Consider the following 15,505-nt stretch of genomic DNA (forward strand, 5'->3'; position numbering starts at 1 on the left):
AACACCTTGCTCGTAGGGGTAGTCATGTGCTACAGGTGACACAAGACCAGAGACTGTAAGCAATAGGGAAAGGCTAAGGGTAGCAACATGGAACATCCGTACACTTTACCAGAAAGGAAAGTTGGACAATACATTAAATGAAATGGAAAGGCTGGAAGTTGATAACTTAGGCCTGTCAGAAATTAGATGGACCAACAGTGGCAAATTCACTAAGAATATTTCTCTGAGAATGTATTCTGGAGATCAACACCATATGTATGGAATTGGAATTATTTTAGACAAACAAGTATCAAAATGTCTTATGGGATATTGGACGATATCCGACCGGCTGCTTTTAGTTAAATTAAGGAGGAACCCTTTTAACATTAGCCTGAAGTTTGCAGAGTAATAATTCTTCCTGAAACTGGTTGTGTGGGAGCTAAGGTTTCTGTACCTCCTACCAGATGGTAGTAACAAGAAGAGAGTATCTGTGATCACAGATGCTGTTTTCTTGTGCAGTTCTCCATGTAAATGTACTCAATGTTGGGGAGGACTTTGTCCATGAAGAATTGGGCTATATCCAACACTTTCTGTGGCCTTTTCTGTTTCCAAGTCAGGCTGTGATGAAACCAATTAGCATACTCTTATTACGCAAAGATAATCCCTTGGGAATGAGAATGATTTACTTCTCCCACTCCTTCTGCTCTGTCTCCTTCTCTATTGGAGTAGAGAAAACAGAGACCTCTCCTTACACCCTGAATTGGTGAAACAGAGGGCACCCACACTTGTAAGCTGTGGCCATAACATCGTCATGGAATGTAAAGAGGATGTTGACTGGCTTTATCACTGTCTGATATGGGGGATGGATTACTGAATAAGATCAAAGTGAGTTGCAGAAACTTGTAAAATTAGACAGCTCCATCATGAGTACTTGCCTCCAAAGCATCCAAGACAACTTTAAGGAGCGGTGCCTTAGCAAGGTGGCATCCATCTTTAATGACCCTCACCACCAAAGACATTCCATCTTCTCATTGTTACCATCAGAAAGGAGGTACAGAAGCCTGAAGGCACAAACTCAGTGATTTAGGAACAGCTTCTTCCCCCTCTGCCATACGATTTCTAGATGGACATTGAACCCACGAACATGACCTCAGTACTTTTTTTATTTCTGTTTTTTTGCACTACTCGTTTTAACTTAACTATTTAATAGACATATATATATATTTACTGTAATTTAGTTTTTTTCTATATACTTATTTATCATGCATTTCATTGTACTGCTGCCATAAAGTTAACAAATTTCACAAATTTAATGAATTTCCCAGTGATATTAAACCTGATCTGTAGATCAAATCAAAGGAGACAGAGTATTGTTGGTTATTTTACCAGGACAATAATAGTTTACATTTGTTGGGGCTCAGTGAGCCTTCTGCCCCTCAGGTAATGGGCTAGTCTCCTCAATGTGGACCAAGAGTTGTACACTATGTGGGTCTGCCCTCCATACTGATGGCCTCCCTTCTATTCCTCATTGTCTTTGTCCTAAAGGACTGAAAGGAAAACCTGGAGCAACCTTTCAATGGATTGATCACTGATGTCGAACGTGAAGTATCAATGGCTGAACAAATGCACAGGTCGTTGTAAAAGAGGGCAAGATTTGTAAGACGTGCATCTGAAATAATGACGGATGAGATTAACAATTTCCTTGCTTAATTTGTGTGTATGTGTATGCTAACTTCATCAAAAAAAACAGCTTTTATGTCAGTCCAAGACTTATCATGACATTCCTGGTAAGATCATGAAATTTCTCATGGCATTATTTCTTGCTTCCATAACTGTCACTCCAGGTCGACCCCATCTCACCCATTTTCAGGTTTTAACAGCTGCCCTTGTAGATCTCTAGACATGCAGCCACTCATGCCTAGTCCTAGCAAACTGAAGCTTCCTCCTTTCCTCTAGCTCCCACAACAGTGGACAAGAGAAAACCTTGATGCTTTCCCTATCCCTCCATCAGCCACAGTGGTGCTTCTGCTCCCTAGTTACCATGGGGAGCAAGTCTTTAAGACTGACACCCTTCAGTAACTGTCTGCAAATGCCTGCAGCTGCACTGAATTGTGTGTGATCATACCTGGAACCATAACTGTCTCATTTTAGTACATGATTCTGTACCTCAACAGTACATGTTAAGGTACAGAATTTATAGAAAGCACAAGGTACAAGCTCTGTAGCATAAACTGTAATGAAAGAACATTTTTAGAGCAATTCATTATGTCATTCCAAACAGCTTCTTGTACACTGAATTGTATTTAAAGTACATTTACTGGTGTGATGTACATAACAATACCCTAGGGGTATGGCAGCAAAATGGTTATGATCATCTAATAATCCAGAGACGCAAGTTCAAATCCTGCTATGGGAACTGGGGAGCTTAAATTCACTTAGTTAAATAGATCTAAAATAAGAAAAAGGTAGACCTGGTAATGGTGACTGAGAAACTGTTATATTGTTATTAAAACATAACTGGATGTTAGCAAAATAAATTTACAGTTTTTACTGTGTCTGGTCAGATAGTCAAATCTGAAATAATCTAGTCACTGAATTCAAGAGTACTGTAGGTAAGGTTGGAGCAACATACGAATGCACTGGAGGAACTCAATGGCTCGGGTAGCATCTACCGAGAGAAATGAATTTTTGGCAATTCAGATCAAGACTCTCTCCATTGGGGTTGCTGTATTGACAGAATAAACACAAATGATTCTGCAGATGCTGAAAATTCAGACACACACACACACACACACACACACACACACACACACACACACACACACACACACACACACACACACACACACACACACACACACACACACACACACACACACACACACACCTACCTACCTACCTACCTACCTACCTACCTACCTACCTACCTACCTACCTACCTAAAGGAACACAGCAGGTCACACAGCACTAATGAAAAGGAATGAAGGGTTGACGTTTCTGGCCAAGACCCTTCATAAGAACCTTCTTTAAATAGAATAAAGAGGGGGGCTTTAAGGCCCTCTTGATGCAGGATAGTATATAAGGACTGGACATCCGCTGTAAGCATAAGGTGATCGGGGCCAGGGAACTGAAAGTTGTTGAAGAGATCAAGAGCATGTGAAGTGTCACAGATATAGGTGGGAAGGGACTGATTTAAGGGAATTCAAAGGTTCAAGTGTTTGTTTATTATCAAAATATACTGTACATCTCTTAAATTCTTCTTCTCCAGAGAGCCACAAAACCAAGAAAGAAAAAAGCAGCAGCACAATCATCAACCCCCAAATCCTCCTTTCCCACACAATTCACTCTCATTTTTGACACAATTGTCTAGAAATTAGATTTCATCTCCTTCTGGTGCTCTAAAGCTTCAGTGCATTTATTACCAGCACCAAGTTTTTTCATGAAATGGGTAGAAAAGGATTAGAATGGTTCACACACAGAGAGAAGTTCTAAAACAGGTCCGGTGTTATTCCTAATAAAAGTATAGCAGCTGTGGGTGCTTATAATCCCACTGAGACTGTCATGGAAGAGAGAGAAAAATAAATTAACCCACTAGGTGCTGAAAATAAAAGCCTGAAGTAATTTTCTTTATCAAAGTACGTACAGTTAATGTCATCACAAACAACCCTGAGATACATTTTCCTGTGAGCGTACTCAGCAAATCTAAAGAATATTAACTACAACAGGATCAACGAAAGATCAACCAGAATGCAGAAGACAACACACTGTTCAAATGCAAATATAAATAAATAGCAATAAATAACAAGAACATGAGAAAACATGATAAGGAGTTCTTAAAGTGAGATCAGTGGTTGTGGGAACATCTCAATGGATGGGCAAGTGAGTGTTTTGTTGATGGTTGAGGGGTAGTAATTTTTGAACCTGGTGGTGCACATCCTGAGGCTCTTGTATCTTCTACCTGATCTGGAAATAATGCGTATCAAGTCAAGCAGCATCTATGGAAAGAAAATCAAAGTTAATGTTTCGCATTGATGACTCTATATTAGAGCTGAGAGAGAGAAAATTATATAGTTCTAAGTTGCAGAGACAGCAGCAGGACGATGGATGAAACTAGAGCAATACTTCTGATAGGGTGATACCAGGTTGCCTAGGTGACAAGCTATTGATGAAGTCATCTGCTTGATAGGTTAATGAGGGTGGCTGTAGAGAGATAATATTTACGCATAAAAATTTCGTGAAGTGAAGGTCAGGCCTCTTGGATGATCAGGTAGCATTAGTGGAGAAAACAGATGTATGACCGGATATGAAAAGAAAAAGCAGTCATTATTGAATTCGATATAAAGTCTGAGAAGTTTCAATGGAAGGCAAAGTTGTTGTTCTTCAGGTATCATTACAACAGAGGCCACAGGCAGGTCGGTTAGAAAAGGAGTGAGATGGAGAATTAAAGTAACTGGCAACCGAATGGTCAGGGCATTTCTGCCCACTGAATGCGGGCATTCTGCCAGCTGGTGACCCAATCCATGAATGCACTTCCCAATGACTAGGCACTATGGCATGGTATGATCACATTGTGAACAGCCATAACAATACACCAGATTAGAAGAACATTGTTGGAAGGAACACATATGTTCCTGATCCTTGGCAGGGAAGAGGTGAAAAAAGAGTTGTTCTGTCTCTTGGGGATGGTTAATTGCTGTGGAAAATTGGACCAGTGGACAAAAACAATGATCCTTGCAGGATATAAAGGATGATCATGCTCTGAGATTTAAATAAAATGTATCTCCTCATCCCTGTCTCACAGGGTAACACCCTATTTTTTAATAGTGACCATTGTTCTAGATTCATCCACAGAAGGTGACATTGGTCACCTTGCCAAGATGCTGCAAGATTTGGCATATTTTAATCAGGTTATTTCCTGTCACAGCGCACGCTGACAAAGTCAGCACCCAAGTATGGAGGAACAACAGACTCCGATGTAGAGACAGCTACCAGAGTTTATTCATAAGAATTCCAACAGAACATCTGTGGCTTGACCGAGCAATCTAGCAACATGTAACATTCTCAAAACTAGGACCCCGCGATTAGCACTAATCAGGCACCCACTTAAATAATACAAGTAACAAAGAATCCCGGTGCCTATTAACTTAATAGAATTAACTTAACAAGTTTATACAGAAAGCACCAGGAGACCACATTATAAAGAGCGACTCACTTGAGAAGAACACAAGGAACTGTGAACGATTAATGATTCTTATTAAACAACAATTGACCAATTCAGGTGCACTAAAGATCTCAGAACCCAATGCTCTCCAACACCCCGCATAGGGCCAAAGAGCTAATTACAACTTCTCACACTTCTAAACACCATGGATAAAATCCCAGCCTTTCCTCATAAGACAACGAAGCCCACAGACCCAAGTTGGCGAGTCCAGTAATCGAAGCCCAGCAGTTGAAGACATTGGATTGGTATGTCCAGAAGTTGAAGGCCCAATGTCTGCAAGTCTGAGAGTCCAGTTCAGAGACTGGAAGTTGGAGGCTCAGTGTCTGCGAGCCTGGGAGTTTGAAGCTAAGTACTTCGGAGGCTTGTCCTACAGTTGGAGGCCTGTCTGTGTATGTGAGTGGGTGGGAGGGTAGGGAAAGGGCTTGCTTTGTTGCTGTTGGTTTGTTTTACTGTTGTTGTTGTTGCTACTGCTTGGGTTGTTTTTCTGGACATTATGGACATACTCTCTTGGCACTGGAATTTGTGGCGACACTTACAGGTACCCCTAGCATGTCCTTAGGTGTGTTGGTTGCATTATTTTGATGCATGTGTGATAAATAAATAAGTCAATCTGATAAATCTAAATCTGACTGTTACAGTCATTAGCCAAGTGAATCTTCTTTGAACTACACTCTTCCTTTGATAGAAGATAAACATTTTATACTGAACTCCAGAATGGGTCATAGCAATGCCCTTTATAAATGAAGCATTCCCTTGGTAATAAATAATGTTTACCCACTCACTTAAGCCATCTATATCACTTTGAGTGATGTTTCCCGTCAGTAATTGGAGACACTCTGGAGTGAACTATGTGATTGTGAAATAATTGGACATGATTTACAGCTGCCACATTATTTGTCAGATAAAACGCCCTATAAATGGTTGGTCCTTAACCTTTGCTTGAACTGCTCTTGCGTGGCCAACATATCTCAAAGAGCCCTGTGACATTTTCCACCATAACCCTCATATTTTGGTTCTTCCATGGAGGAACTCAGAAGGTCAGGCACCATCTATAGAGAGAAATAAACAGTTGACATTTCTGCCTGAGACCTTTCACCAGGACTCTTACTTCTCTTCAAAGATGCCACCTGACCTGCTGATTTCCTCCAGCATCTTCTCTGTGTGTGTGTGCTCTGGATTTTCAGCATCCGCAGAATCTCCTGTTGATATTTTGCTTCATCCATCCTCAGCTGCTGTTGTTGGAGAGCAGACTGGCATGAGAACTATGGCAGTAAAGGAAGCAAAGTTCTCCAGGATCCCTTCTTCTCAATAGTACTGCTGGCCGAATATATGAATGCATTTATTTATTGAGAATAGGCTCTTTTGGCCCTTCGAGACACAACACTGAGCAAGCCTTGGAGTTAATCCCAGCCTAATCACTGGACAATTTACAATGACTAATTAACCCACCAACTGGGTATGTCTTCAGACCGTGTTAGGAGACTGGAGCACTCGGAGGAAACCCATGTGATTATGAGGAGAATGTACAGACCTCTTAAGGGCAGAAGTGGGAATTGAACCCGAGGCTGCTAGCATTGTAAAGCGTTGTGCCAACCACTATGCTACTGCTGTACTATGTCTGGTAGTGCAAACATCCCCAGGACGAGTCATCTATCCTTCCAGAAATTTGACGCGAATGTACAGTCCAAGTATGAAGCAACAGGGAAACTTTCTTATATTGTATACTTTATAACAGCACAGAAGGAGGGAATCTGGTTTACCAGGACCACACAAGCTTGCGGGCCATCAGTCCCACTATTCCCGCAAGTTATTCCCTCCCATACATTCCCAGCAACTCCCATCTATTGGGGCTGCATGGCAGCACAGTGCTTACTGTAACACTATTACAGCACCAGTGATCCAGCTTCAGTTCCACCGCTAACTGCAGAGTTTGCGCTATCTCCCTGCGACCGCGTGGGTATCTTTTGGATTCTCCAGAATCCTTCAATGACATACTGCTAAGTATGTTACATGGATGTAATTGGGCAGCATGGGCTCATTGGGCAAGAAAAGGCTTTTCCCTTGTTGTATCTCTAAATGAAAAATATAAATAAAATCCCCCTTTTAAAATTCCTTTTTCCATTACTGGGCTTATTATCTAGAAGCTAATTAATGTAGCAGCACATCTTTAGGATGTGGGAGGAAACCCACACAGTCACAGAGATTACAGCCAAACTCTGTGCAGATGGCTCCTGAGATCAAGACCAAACCTGCATACCTGGAGCTATACCACAGCAGTATTAACTGCTGCAGCACTATGGTACCCCTTTTAAAAACATGGTCAAGGATATTAAATTGACAGTCTATTGAAATCAAAAAGAGTGCAGAGGATGGAAGTCTGAAATGGAACTAAAAACGCTGGGAATGTTCGGATTGTGTTGAAAGTGAAACTGATTTAACCTTTCAGTCGATGTCCCCTAGAGTGAATGACTCTGCACTTGTGGGAGGCTTGAAATACTGGCAAGTCCTGGTGCCTTATTTGCCACCTCTGAAATCAAAGCAGATGAATTCACTTCTTCAGCAAAAAGATGCCTGGGTGTTAACACTTCAGGGTACTGAGACTGAGATTGCTCATTGAGAGAGATTCTTTGGGAATTCAAGCTCCAGTTTATGAAGGTATGAGCAGAAATTAGATGTGTCATTAGATGCACAACTAAGGCCAGGAGAACGTCTGGAAGGTCAGTGGGGCGGACTGTAAGTTGAAGATCATAGGTAAATCTCAGTAACTTCACTTGGAAAGCACCACCAGTGCACTTTATAGAAGTAGCATGCCGCTAAAAAAATATATTATGCAATCCAGTTTTTAGGTATATCTGTTTTTGCAGCTCTATAAAATTCTGGTCTGACCACAGTTAGAATATTGTGTATAATTCTGGTCCCCATTATAGAAGGATTGTGGAAGCTTTAGAGAGGGTGCAGAGGAGACTTACTATGATGCTTCCTGGATTAGATAATGGGTCTTATGAGGAAAAGTTGAGCAAGCTGGGGCTTTTCTCTTTGGAGCGAAGGAGGATGTGAGCAACTTGATAGAAGTGTCTAAGATGATAAGAGGCCTCAAGTCGCGGTATTGCCTGCTTACAGCCACCAGGAGAGAGGTGTTGGAACTTGTACGCTCGCTGGGGGCAGTGTGGCCCAGTGGCTAGGCTGGAGTTGGTGCTGCTCTGCAGTGTTTGCTCAGCAGAAGACAAGCCGGATTGTGGTCGACTGCAGATTTCTGCAGCAATCCTGGCTCGGGTCTGGACTTTATCATTGTGTGGCTGTATCCTTATATGCTTGCTATCTGGTATGTGCTCTGTGTGCTGTGTGACTGTTGGGACTGTGATTTGTACCTTGGTTTTGTTTGCCTGTATTCATGGGCATTCATGTATGGCTGAATGATAATTAAACTTGAATTGAATAGTTAGAGTGCACAGCCAGCACCTTTCTCCCAGGGTGGGAATGACTAATAAAAGACAACATAATTATAGGGTGGATGTCAGAGGTAAGTTTTTTTTTACACCACGAGTGGTGAAGTGCATTCCCAGCGGTGGTGGTAGAGGCAGGTACATTAGGATCACCTGAGGGTCTCTTAAATAGGCACACGGACGAAGGGAAAGGGAGGACTTTGTGAAAGGAAAACATTAGATGATCTTGAAATAGGTTGAATGATCGGCAGGAAGTCATGAGCTAAGAGGCCTGTACTGAGCTGTGCTGTTCTATGTTCTATTTTCTACCAAGAACGTTACTTAGCTTTGTTATGCTGTAAAAAGACATCTTGTGTAATGTTGTAATGAAGTACTAGATTATATTGCAAGTTCATTTAGTGAAATTCCATTCTCTGTGTGGAGCCTTGACAGGATTCATAGCCAAGATGAACACAGTTCTGTTATTTCCTATTCTGCATTTGACAGTGAAACTTTTCACCTCTGCACTCAAGTCCAGTAGTGCAACTTTTAATATAAAGTATAAAAATATATAACATATAAAGTATAAAGAATAAAACCTTTTAATATAAAGGTGAGATTACCATTCATTAACTACAGACATTATACCCTGCAAATCTAGAATGGTGATGAATGCATCACATGTTGAACTCTGCACAAGGATACTAAATCAATAAAAGCTCTGAATAAATACTTGTGACTTCTTACTATGATTCATTTCAACGTTAATAAGCATTTGTCAGGAAGGATGGAAATTCAATGTCATTATAGGTAATATACAATGAAATCACAATGGAAGATGATCTAAGGTTGCAGTTGTAACTAATATTCCATCAATATTTTTCTAGCACAAAGAACTGAGAGTAGAAGTTCATTCACGCTGCTCAAAAAACATACAGTGCACTGCTACTGAAGATTGGGTAAACATAGCATAGAGCAATTTTACACCTTTTTCTAGGTGCCTTAGTGCTTGTAGGGGAATTTGTCACCTCATTGTTCAGCCAAAATTTCTTTCTTCCTAGCACACTTCTTCAGTTGAGAGTGCCTCAAATAAAGTCAAAAATAGGGTGAAGTGCATTTGCAACGAGATTACCTCTCTCATTGGTCTGGGAAAAAATATTGACACACAGAGCAGGCAGCATTTATGCCCTTCTGAACATTTTAAAGGACAAGCATTCAAAATGCATCATTTGTCTTCAGTGAGATCTCTGACATCCTAGAACCTGAAGACACCTTCACACACACACACACATATATATGTCATAGCTTGGAAAATAGCTTGTTCAGCCCAGCTCTTCCACATCAACCCAGGTGTCTCTCAAAGCCAGTTCCATTGGCCTGCAGTTGACCCAAAGCCCTTCAAATCACGCCCCTCACCTCCCGCCACCACCTATGTTACTATCCAAGTGACCCAGCGCAAAGCTTAAAGTTGATTAATTTAGTGATGGATCTGGGGTGATACTGAAGGCCATAACATCCAATTCAAGCATCATCTTTCTCATAAAAGTTTCAAAGTACTTGTTTGCCTACCTTCTTATGATCTTGCACCTTACTGTCCATCTGCACTGCATTTTCTCTGTAGCTGCTACAGTTTATTCTGCATTCTGTTTTTGCTTTACCTTGTTCTACCTCAATGCACTGTGTAATGATCTGATCTGTTTGAAAACTATGCAAAACTTTCAGTGTATCTCAGTACATGTGACAATATAAACCAATTTTCACTTCCAAATCCAATTCCAATAATTGGACTAAATTGGCATTAGCTACAAAATTGAAATTGCTGTGTATGTTTCAGTTGCTTTGCTTGTGGGGGTCAGGGCCATAGTTACTCCAAGCTTCTTAAAAAAATCTTTATCTGTCACAGGCACAATGAAATACGCCATTTGTGTCAATGCTTAACACGGTGCTGGACAGCCCGCAAGTATTGCCATGCATCTGGCACTAACATACCATGCCTACAACTTACTAACCTAACCTCTACATCTTTGTAAGATGGGAGGAAATCGGAGCACCCACAGGAAACCCACAGAGTCAGGGCGAGAGCATACAAACTTCTTACAGGCAGTGGCGGGAATTGAACCCCAATATTCCAATCAATTGCTGGAGCTGTAATCTTCTACACCAACCACCTCACTGACGTGCTGCTTCCGTGCTGCCATGCCACTAGGTCGCTGCTGATCTTTCCCACACCTCACAGCTTGCTGCTAAGAATCGCAGTAGGGAAATCACTCAACTCCACACTCAAGGAGAGTTCACTTAGCACACAGCAGCATGTAAAGAGGGCACAGAAAACTCCCCATATCACAAGCTTGCGTGTGTGGACTGCATTCTTGTTCCTGTAGAGATCTCGCTGGAAATGTACTGTCAGAGCTCCTGGCTGTGGCCGTACAAGATCCTCCAGGCCTCTATGCACACAGGACATTCCTCCTACACACACACACGCACACACAATTCTTCATTTCACTCCATCTCCTCATCTCATTGCAGTATCCACTTATTCAGTCTTAAACTTCACCTGTAGGTGGAAAAGTGATGCTTCTATTGTGATATATATCTCTTTTAAGGCGTATAGTTTCTGCTGTGCCAAATCAGGAGAACTACAAGAATGAGAAACACAAGAATTTCAGGGTTGGCACAATATCACACAGAAAATTCCAACAACCTTGTACTGTCAACCTTACAATTGAAGTTATTATGCAAATTTCATACGAAAGTGACCCATAATGGTGTCTCAACACCAAAAAAAAGGATTGGAACAAATTCTAGGCCCTGGGCAACAGGAAAAAAAATGGTTACTGCTCTCAAGAATGTTATTGCTGCCTCAACCGTTCACCATGAAGGGTATCAGCCTGAAATGTCAACTGTTTATTCCCCTCCATTGATGCTGCCTAATCGGCAGAGTTTCTCCAGAATTTTGTGCATAATGCTCTGGAATTCCAGCAATCTGCAGAATCTCTTGCGCCTGTGATTAGCTACTAAACAAAGTTTGGTTTGAAGATAGATTTGGAGACAAGCATCTGGTTGGGTTTTGACTTTTGACATGCTTCCAATACATTGTATAATCTGTATTCCATATTGTTTACTGGAATGCCTGCTTTTCATCTTCCTCTCCCATCCATTTAAACCTCTCATTTGTTTGCCTTGCTGTTGACGCAGTTCGCAGTCATACACTTTTCCCAGGTTCTTTGAATGCACATTTGTAGAGACTTGATGTTACAATACAACAGCTTGCTAAGGGACATCAGCTATTACATTAGAAAAGTTGAAACTGCTCTGATAAAGATGTCCTGGGTGGTACAGATAACCAGATAAAATAAGCGGTCCTGCATGGTTTTAAGAGACAAATGTCTTGGAGAAAATAACAACCTGCTCTCATTAAATTAATCTGTGATTTGACTACATTTGCAATCAAATTACTTCAAAAGAGTTTAGAATCAATACCTTGTTAACATCTCACTGAATCGGTTGGTCACATTTGTTCAGGTTTCACCTTCTCCTTCCTGCAGCTAAGAATTTTTTTATTTGTTTCATTAAAATTAAACAGACTGGGAATGAAGACTTAGCATTAAACCCAATGACATTAGTAAGACATGTGTGGATGTCCCAGCTCAAAAGGATTCATGTGAGCTACCATACACTATACATGATTAAGAGAATATGTGTATATTAAATATAGGAGTACAAATCAGCCACATTAAGAACACCATATTATGTTGGATCTTTAACGAAGACAAACATGCATGGGTAAAAATACTAGAACTATTTTATTTACAGATTTACAGAATGGCTTCAGCTCGACCATATTTTACTCTGGACACCCCAACCCGCCAAGCACATGTGCGAGTCCCATTCACCAATGTCACTTCCAGTTCCTGGGAACTGAAGTTCTTTATTATGTACACACATAATTACACATCTTCCCCCTTTAAAGCAAGCAAGCACAATATTCATTCTTGTCCAGCTTTCTTTAATATTAGAACTTACAGTACTGTGCTAATGTCTTAGGCACATGTATATAGCTAAGGTGCCTAAGACTTTTGCACAGTATTGTATCTGTCAACGTGGAGTGGAGCGCAAGCTTGTATATCTAGCGGGAGTAAAGTACATTGGGAATGGTGAGGGTGGAGTGCAACAGGAGGGGTGTGGGTTAGGTGGCAGAGGAGTGCCAGGGGCAGGGGATGGCACAGGGGCAGATACACCCAGCCCTGAGACACCAGGCAAGGTCATTTGATCATCACAGAATGTCTCTCTGATGTTTCCTGCTCCTTCTCCTCCCATCTCCCTTCCCCTTTCCCCAACTATGCTTCTCCTCCCCCTTCCCATTCTCAGTCCACAATAGAGACCCACATCAGAATCAAGTTTATCATCACTCACACATGTCATGATATCTGTTTACTTTTGTGGCAGCAGTACATAACATTTCTACAGTAGTGTAAAAGTCTTAGGCACCATATATATATATATATATATATACAGCAGCTGCAAAAGGAAAGACTGAAAACTCAAAAGTCCCAACGACTAACAACAGCCCACCACTTACCTCATGTCCACACGGTACCAGAATATGTAGATCCTGGACTGCTTTCTACAGCCACCAATAGGCAACCCTTTTGGAGAACATCATACTCAACTCCAGTGATTGCACTACTACTATTAAGGATACAAGTTTAAAAATCCAGCATCTAGGCATTATTTGGGCAAAGACTTCCAAAGTTAACGATTCTCAAGAAAAAAAATTATTACCTTAAACTTTCTTCTATTCCCTCTGGTTGTAAATTCACTGATAAGAGTAAACATCCTTCCCTTTCCTTCCTTTCACTCTTCTAAGTGCTGCTCAACTTCTCTTTAGGGAACAATCCCTTCAGCCCAGGAATCAAGGCAAGTACTAACGAAAACGTTAGTCTCAAAAAGTCCTGCACAATTATTTTAAGATACCCTTACTCCAATGTTACAACCCTCTTGCAATAAAGGCCGGCATTACATTGATCTTATCCAATCAATAAATGTATATTAATTTTGTACACATCTTGTACCAGGACATGTAGATCTCACTGAATAACTAATAGTGTCATGTCATTTAAATAAAGTACTTCTGTATAGATTAACAAAAGGGGACTGTGGAATATGATGTCAATGTGGAATTAGACTTATTAAATAGTAATGAAAATGTCTACTTCTATCTTATGTTCTTTTAAGTTAAAAAGGCAAAAAGAGCCAAGCATGAACCTTCCAGTATTTCTTACATGGATGTTGATTAGAATTCAGCAACGTTTTTTAATTAAGGTTTCTGAGGCACACACACAAGCTGACAAGTAAAGAGCTTTATCTCAAATCTGCTTCTAAGGCTTTAGTGACTCAGGAGCAAGGTCTGTTTCTGGAAGCGATTTAACTCACATACGTGCCATTATTTCATTAGAGGTCAAGATACCACAGAAGCTTTGATTCTGAATTATAATAGGGTATACTGGAAATAATCAGCAGGCCAGGCACCAACAGAGGGAGGAGAAAGATAATATTTTGGGTCAGTGACCAATTACAACAAAATTACTTCTGTTTCCATACTCTAAGGCCTATTGAGTACAGCTAACGTTTACCGTTTGCATTCAAGTCAGGGACTCAGAATCCAGAATCTACAATAATACCATTATCCCATCCTTTTTTTTAATGGTTACAACGCTTTACAGTACCAGTCACCCTGGTTCAATTCCTACATTCTCCCAGTGACCGGTGGGTGTCCTCTGGTAGCTCCAGCTTCCTCACACATTCCAAAAAACATACCGGTTGGTAGGTGAGTTAGTCATAGTAAATTGTCCCGTGATTAGGCTAGGATTAAATCGGGTGTCGAAGGGCGGTGCACTTGAAGGGCTGGAAGTTGTATCTCAATAAGCAAATAAATACATAAATTCATCACCTTCCTGCCCTTCTAAATCTGTAGCCTCCATATCCTTACTTTCCCTTCCTGCCCTTCTCTGCCAGAATCCTTCACTCTCTTTAGACTGATTCATCATTTGCTCTTGCGGCATTGTTGCCCGGTAATTTGATTGGCATCAACCAATCTTCCAGTGGAAGCTGACCATTTGCAGCATGCAGAATCGCCCACACAACCTGAGATCTCTCCCAATGCAAACGACAAACCCCCTTTTGTTTGCAATCTTTAGTGTTCTTATAACTGGAAGTAGCTTTATGTCTTCGTACTGTACTGCTGATGCAGAATAATAAATTTCACCTCAGAAGTCAGTGATACTAAATCTGATTCAGATTTAGTATTACTAATGGTGAAACCTAACCACAGATTATCATTCATCCAAGCTGCTTTTCATACTCAATATCTGTAAATATCTTATACAAACTTACTCGGAGCCAACTGAAAGCTAAAAATAATATTAATAGAGCTATTTTCCTAAATTGATCTCAGTGACCCAGGTTTGATTCCTGTCACTGTCTGTAAAGTGTTTGCACGTTCTCCCCGTAACCATGTGGGTTTCCTTCGGGTTCTCTGCTTTCCTCCCATATTCCAAAGAAGTATGGTTTAGTGCGTTAATTAGCCACGAGTGTAATTGGATGGCATAAGTTAATTGGGCCAGAATGGCCTATTACCATGCTGCATCTCCAAAATAAGAAAAAAATACTGTAATTTACATTGTGAAGTATTCATAAACCTTGCAAGTAAATCCAACAGTATTTCTGATGGACCTTCAAGCAGGTAAGGAGGCAACTAAATAAAAGAAATGAAACAATAAATGAACAACTTAAAACAACTTTTAACACTTAAACTCAATTAAATAATTCCAATAAACACCTTCATTTACCTATTGGCCAGCAACTGATTTCTCCCATTGATTTC

This window comes from Hemitrygon akajei, chromosome 30 (assembly GCF_048418815.1).
Source record: "Hemitrygon akajei chromosome 30, sHemAka1.3, whole genome shotgun sequence".
Taxonomy (NCBI): Eukaryota; Metazoa; Chordata; class Chondrichthyes; order Myliobatiformes; family Dasyatidae; genus Hemitrygon; species Hemitrygon akajei.